This window comes from Pteropus alecto, unplaced genomic scaffold, assembly GCF_000325575.1.
Source record: "Pteropus alecto unplaced genomic scaffold, ASM32557v1 scaffold121, whole genome shotgun sequence".
Lineage (NCBI taxonomy): Eukaryota > Metazoa > Chordata > Mammalia > Chiroptera > Pteropodidae > Pteropus > Pteropus alecto.
This window is the reverse complement of record NW_006434369.1, coordinates 15,637,977-15,646,155: the sequence shown is the minus strand read 5'-3', so window position 1 is coordinate 15,646,155 and position 8,179 is coordinate 15,637,977.

Sequence of the window (8,179 nt, the reverse complement as noted above, 5' to 3'; positions counted from 1 at the left end):
TTGAAGAAATAATGATGGAAAATTTCCCTAACCTGGTGAAAGAAATGGACATAAAACCCCAGAAAGCTCAGAGAATTCCAAAAATCAGGGATCCAAAGAGGCTCACACCAACACACATCATAATTAAAATACTAAAGCTTAAATACAAAGAAAAAAATCTTAAAAGCAGCAAGAGAAAAGCAGAGTTACCTACAAGAGAGCACCCATAAGACTGGCAGCTGATTTCTCAAAAGAAACTGTGCAAGACAGAAGGTCTTGGCACAAAATATTCAACAGGATTAAGACCCAGAGTCTACAAGCAAAAAGACTTTATCCAGTAAAACTATCATTTAGAGTTGAAGGACAGATAAAGAGCTTCCCAGAAAAAAATAAGCTGAAGGAATTTATCACCAGTTTTACAGGAAATGTGGGAGGGACTTCTTTAAGAAGAATAAACATGTATCAAAAACAAGAATAAAGAATGGTAGCAACTACATTCCTATCAATAAGTACCTCAAATGGAAAAGACTTAAGTGCTCCAACTAAAAGATAAAGTGGATGAATGGATAAGGAAACAAGACCCCTACATTTTGCCTACAAGAGACTCACTCCAGATTAAAAGACACACACAGACAAAAAAGAAGGGAATGGAAAAAGATATTGCTTTGATGGACCTAGAAGGTATTTAAGTCAGAGAAAGATAAACACTATATGATCTCACTTCTATATGGAATTTAAGGAATAAAAAGAACAAACTAATAAAAACAGACTCACAAATATAGTGGACAATTTGGTGACAGACAGAGGGGGTGGGTTTGGGGGCCAGGAGAATGGGGTGAAGGGTTAAAGAAGAACAAATTAGTAGCTGATGGATGATCACGGGGAATGGGAGCACGGCATAGGGAATGCAGTTAGCATTAATATGTTGGCTGGGTGGAAGGTCAGGGGAGGGATGGAGCAATTGGGGGGATCGTTTTATGAACTATATAGATGTCTAACCAATGTACTGTATACTTGAAACTAATTAAAATAAATAAATTTTAAAAATAGACGGCTACAAACATATATTAGTATATATGAAGCACATGGTGACCATAAACAAAAAATCTACAAGGGATATACAAGAAATGAAAGGAATCCAAACACAGCACCATAGAAAGTCATGAACATACAAAAGAAGAGAGCAAGGAAATAAAAAGAAACAAAGAAGAACTACAAAAACAATAAAATAGCAACAAATACATAACTATCAATAATTACTTTAAATGTAAATGGATTAAATGCTCCAATCAAAAGACATAGAGTAGATTAGAAATTAAGAAAAAAATCCCATTTACAATTGCATCAAAAAGAATAAAAACCTAAGGATAGGAATAAAATTAACCAAAGAGGTAAAAAAAAAAAAAAAAAAGAAAGAGAAAAACTGTACTGAGAAAAGTATAAGACATTGAAGAAAAAAATTGAAGATACAAATAAATGGAAGGATATACTGTGCTCATGGATAGGAAGAATTAACATTGTTAAAATGTCCATACTACACAAAGCAATCTACAGATTCAATGTAATCCCTATCAAAGTACCAATGGCATTTTTCACAGAACTAGAACAAATAATCCTAAAATTTATATAAAACTACAAAAGACTCCAAATAGCCAAGGCAATTTTGAGAAAAAAGAACAAAGTTAGAGGTATCATGCTACCTGATGTCAAATTATACTACAAAGCTGTAGTAATCAAAACAGCATGATACTGGCATAAAAGCAGACACATAGATCAGTGAAACAGAATAGAGAGAAAATAAACCCATTCCTATATGGTCAATTAATCTATGACGAAAGAGGCAAGAATATACAGTGGGATAAAGACAGTCTCTTCAATAAATTGTGTTGGGAAAACTGGACAGATACATGCAAAATATATAACTGGATCATTTTCTTATAACATATACAAAAATAAACTTGAAATGGAGTCAAGACTTAAATGTAAGACCCATAACCATAAAAGTAGAAGAAAACATAGGCAACATAGGTAAACTCTTTGATGTTTTTTTGGGTATATCTCCTCAGGCAAGGGAAACGAAAGAAAAAATAAACAAATAGGACTACATCTAACTAAAAAGGTTTTCACAGCAAAGAAAACAATCAACAAAATGAAAAGACAACCTACTGAATAAAAGACATTCACTAATGATACATTTGATAGGGGTTAATATCCAAAATATATAAGGAATTCATACAACTTAACATCCCCAAAAAAATTCTATTAAGAAATGAGCAGAGGACATGAGTAAACATTTCTCCAAAGAGAACACAGGTATCCAATAAGCATATGAAAAGATGTTCAACAGCACTAATCATCAAGAAAGTGCAAATCAAAACCACAATGAGCTATCACCTCACACCTGTCAGAAAGACTATCATCAAAAAAATCAACAAACAAGTGTTAGTGATGATGTGTACAAAAGGGAACACTCATGCACTGTTGATGGGATCGTAAATTGGTGCAGCCACTATGGAAAACAGTTCTTCAAGAAATTAAAAACAGATCTACCATATGACCCAGCAATTCCTCTTCTAGGTATTTATCCAAAGAAATCCAAAGCACTGATTTGAAATGATATATGCACCCTTATGTTTACTGTAGCATTATTTATAATAGCCAAGATATGGAAGCAATCTAAGTGTCCATCAATAGATGAATGGATAAAGAAGGGTGGTATATATATATATACAATGAAATATTACAAAGCCATAAAAAAAAAAAGAATAAAATCTTACCATTAGCAACAGCAGTGAAAGACCTAGAGGGTATTGTGCTAAGTGAAATAAGTCAGACAGAGAAAGACTAATAACATATGATCTCACTTATATGTGGAATCTAAAAAAACAAAATAAATGAACAAAACAGATACAAACTCATAGATACAGAGAACAAACCCTTTCATGGTTGCCAGATGAAAGGGTTATGTGATGGGAGAAAAGGCGAAGCGATTAAGAAGTACAAATTGCCTGTTATAAAATCAGTGATGGGAATGTAAAGTACAGCATAGGGACTATAGTCAATAATATTGTAATAACTACATATGGTGTCAGATGGGTTCTAGACTTACTGGGTGATTATTTATAAGTTATAGAAATGTCTAATTATGTTGTACACCTGAAACTATTATAACTTATATGTCAACTGTCATTGAAAAATTTTATTAAATTAAAAAAGAAATGTGATATCAATGATGAAAATGAAGGTAATACAGTAGCAAATATTTATATGATGATAATGAATGTTTACTATGGTAAAGTAGTAATATTAATTATATTAATTATCTCTAATTATATTAGAATTATAATTTACTCCACTTTTTAGATGAGAAAACTGAGATGTAGAGAGGTTATATAATTTCCCTAAAGTCATCCCTTAGTAAGTGTTGGAGAAAGTATTTGACAGCAACAAAATCACATCTGTGAATAGTATTCTCTCCCTCATTGTCCCCGGTGATCTGCAGACCCCAGGGGCCAGGTCTACACAACCTAAGGAAGGGAGAGGGACCATGAGCCCTTGGCATTTCAAATTCTCTGAAAATGGGCTGCTGAGAACTAGACTTGATTTTATCTAGAAATATAAGTGAATGTGATATTGATTGCCTCTTGAATTTAGAAGTAATTTGTATACTTGTTGCGTGAATGCCATTATAGGTATCCTTGCTATCCAAACTTTCACTATTGAGCTCAAGAGTTAAATGAAGTCAGATAACTTTTTAGATAAATTCTTCATTATATAAACTCTTGCTACTCACTATCTTAAACTCAGGAACCAAATTCATTTGGAATCTGTACCATCCCTCCTGATCAAGTTTGGTATCAGACTCCTTATCCAAATAGGGAACCGAATAGATTTGGGTGATGAGGGACCATTATGTCTGAACAGAAAATACACCAAACTTTTGGTTTGGCTATCACTTGTTATCTCAAGTGGGTGCCATTATGAGAAACTTACTTTTCAAGTAAATTGGTGTAATGTTTTGATTTTTACAAGCAGGTTTATATAACTACCTTTTATAAATGCACCTGTTTGTGGAATGCCCCTTCTTCCTACCTTGAGAATCATAACCCAGATTCCCAAAGGGGGCCTTGCCCAAGTATTTGGAAACTGATCCCCTCAGAATTATGCACATCAGCTTTGTTCCCCTTGTTCCCACTTGGAGATCTCAGTTTCAGTGGGTCCTAACTTTGTGTGGCTTCTGGTTTGCTGGGCTGACATCTTGTGTTGAAGAGGCAGCCACTCATGTACCATGTGAACTTTTTAGATTTTACTGTGAAGCGAACAATTCAGTCCTTAGACCCTCGATCACCCCAGGGTCCATTGCTGGGTATTTGAGGAAAGGAAGGGAAGTCTTTCTCACATTTTGCTTTGGGGCTCAGCATTACTGTTTCTTTTCCCTTTCACTCTGGAGCTGGAGCACAGATGGTTAGAGTGCTATCCTGATGAGGCATTGGTCCCAGTATGAGGACTTGTATGCCATCCTCTGATCCTTCACCAGAGACCTTGGCCAACTGTCTGACAGCAACTGTTGATCACCAGAGGGACCAAGAGAGCAGCTTAAATGGGCCAGGCTACCCTGGAGCTCCTAGAAGGACTGTGCACCTCCTACGGGTAGCAGGTCAGCACCTCGACAAACCCCTTCCAAAGTAACTCTTCCTAGACCTGAGGCATCTTTTGAGTAAAAGGAAAAATAATCTGTTGATTTTTACACTGCTGTAAATATTTGTTAGTAGCATCTGTTAGTTGTGACGGTTACCATTGTTTTTGTTTGTTTGTTTGTTTGTTTTCTGTATTACTAGAGAGCTTTATTACTCTGGAGCTTTGAAGTCTCCTGGAATGAGAAACTATTATAAAAACACAATTTGGAGAGAAATGATCTGTAGTTCTTGTTCCCTAAATGTATGTGATTATCACAACACCAGTCCTCAGTTCTGCCATGGGGCCTCTAGGATATGCTTCATTCCTTGAGTGTTTTCATAAACCCCCTTCTCAATTTCCAATTTTCCCAGAAAGGAGGAAGAAGACTCCTTTCCCATTGTCGGTAAGGAGGAGAAGGACTGTCACGGGCCGAGCAGATTTTGAAGTTCAAGTCACAAGCAACAGGGACTGTCTATGTGTTTAAGAGTCATGTGGATGAGATATATGCAGGATTCTTTCCCTCTCCTCAGCTTGGACCTTCATGGAATCCTAGAACCTTGAAAGTGGTATCAGCAGCAGTGCTGAAGATCCAGAATAAGCCCTCTGAGTATTGGTTTTCTTTGCGACCATGACATTAGAGGAACCATGGCTCCTGCAGGCAGGCAGATTTGGAGAGAGGCATGTACTTGAGTGATTAAAGTATAACCTGAACCACTTCCTTGCAAACTATGTGCATGTGCCCGAACGTGTGTGTGTGTGTATGTTAGGAAGATGTTTTTTTAACATCTTCATCGAAGGGGATTGGATATACAAAATACAGCACATATTTAAAATGTACAACTCTATAAGTTTTGACATATGTATATACCAGTGACACCATCATCATAATCAAGAGAACGAACATCTCTATTATCCCCAAGGTTTCCATGTGCCTATTTGTAACCCTCCCTCCAGCCCCGCTCCCCACCCTACCTCTCTCCAATTAACTACTGATCTTTTTGGCACAAATAGTAGATTGGAAACAACTTGTAATACCAGTTCCAAGTCCATCAGACAAATATTTTCATTTTGTAGGTTGGGCCATCAATGTGTGTTTAAAATTCTCATTTCCGAGAAAGGGTGAGAGAGGAGAGAGAGAGACAGAGAGAGACAGAGAGACAGAGAGGGACAGAGAGAGACAGAGAGAGACAGAGAGAGAAAGAGAAATGAAAGGCTGGTATGGGGCTACCTCCTTGGGAGTCTTGCCCCAACCATAGCCCCAGCTTTGCTCACATGCCCTGGATCCCCTGCCCACAGGATAGCCCCAACTGCCTTCTACCAGCTTGGCAGCAGTCCACACTATCTTTCCTTACAGTGTGGCAGGCTCCTTACAGTGTGGGACTCTCAGCTAGTGATGGCGCTGAAACAACAAAAGCCAGCAATAGGACTTTTGAAGCAGTCAGCTGCAACCTCACCTCTCATCCCTATATTACCTGGCTGCCAAACAAAAGGTACTCGTCTTCTCTCTCCTTACTTGCAGTTTCACCCATCCTGTTCTGCTCCTCTTGGTACTAGATCTTTTCCTCCATCGGTTCCTTTCCTAGCCCATGCAGCCTCTGGAGCTTATGTTAATGTAAACAAATGTTTCTCTGTCCTCAGTGTGTTTGCAGAATAATGTCTCTGATTTGGCTCCTCACTGAGGGCATCACACCCTCTCCCACGGGAGCAGTCACACCTATGGGATGCAGTTAGTTGGGAATCAGTGGTTCTCCACTGCTGCATCCAGGCCCATCCTCTTCCAGTGTAGGAAGGATGTTCAGACATTGGGTAGCCATGGAAATTGTCCAGCATACATATCATGTCCTAGTTTAGGCAAATGATGATGAAGATAGTGTTTTCCCACAAAATAGGCAGTAACATCTGTGAAAGTGCTTAGTTCATTTATGGCACAAAATAGGCATCAGAAAAGTAGAACTTAATAGGTATATGTAGACTTTGAAAGCTCCTTAGGACCTAGGTAAAGATTATTTCAACAGGACACAAGAAAAGACTAACCCAAAAGGAAAAAATCAATACGTTAGATAATAGCAAAATTCAGAATTTCTTTTGCCCCAGTTTTATTGAGATATAATTGATACATAACATTGTATAAGTTTAAGGTATACAGCATAGTGATTTGATATATGCATATATTGCAAAATGACCACCAAAATAAGTTTACGTAACATCCATCACCTCACATAGTTACTAATTATTTTTCTTTTTTTTCTAATTATTTTTCTTAAGTGAGAACTTTTAAGATCTACTTCCTTATTAGTGACTCAAATATACAGTACAGTATTGTTAGTATAGTCACCATGCTGTACATTATATCCCAGAACTTATAACTGGAAGTTTGTACTTTTGGACCACCTTCATCCGTTTCTCCCACCTCTTGTAACCACCCCTGCCTCTGGTAACCAACAATCTGTTCTCTGTTCCTATAAGTTTGTTTTTTTTCAGGTTCCACATATAAAAGAAATCAAACAGTATTTGTCTTTCTAACTTACAATATTTGTCTTTCTCTGTATAATGCCTTCAAGTTCCACCTATGTTGTCACAAATGGCAGGATTCTCTTTTTATGGCTGAATAATATTCGTGTGTGTGTGTGTGTGTGTGTGTGTGTGTGTGTGTTTATCATATCTTCTTTATCCATTCATCTGTCTATAGGCACTTAGGTTGATTACATGTCTTGGCAATTGTAAGTAATGCTTTAATAAACATGGGGGTGCAGATATCTCTTCAAGACAGTGATATGTTTCCTTCAGACATATACCCAGAAGTGGAATTGCTGGATCATATGGCTGTTCTATTTTTAATTTTTTAAAGAACCCCCCATACAGTTTTCCACAGTGCTGCACCAATTAACATTTCTGCTGTTAATGTACAAGAGTTCCTTTCTACACATCCTCATCAGCTCTTAATATTTGTTTGTTTTTTTTTTAAATAGCGACTCTGACAGGTGTCAGCTAACATAGCTTTGTGGTTTTGATTTACATTTCCTGATGATTAGTGATGTTGAGCACCTTTTCCTGTACATGTTGACCATTTGAATGTCTTCTTTGGAAAATGTTCTATTCATATCCTTTACCCATTTTTAATTAGATGATGATGATGATGATGATTATGATGATTATCTTGCTATTGAGATGTATGGATTCCTTATACATTTTGGATATGAACCCTTGTCAGATGTATGGCTTGCAAATATTTTCTACCATTTTGTAGGTTGGCTTTTTATTTTGTTGATCATTTGTTTCACTGTGTAGAAGGTTTTTAGTTGGAAAATTAAGAATTTATTTTCACCAATAAGAGAGAAAAAGGTAAGTCACAGGTGGAGAAATATATTTATAATATATTTAACAAAGGATTCATATCCAGAAAGAATATGTAAAGAACTCCTACAAATTAATAAGAAAAAAGCTGATAACCCAATTGAAAAAAGGGCCTAAGAGATGAATTGCTGGAAATGGAGGGTGGCAATGGTTATACAACAAAGTGAAT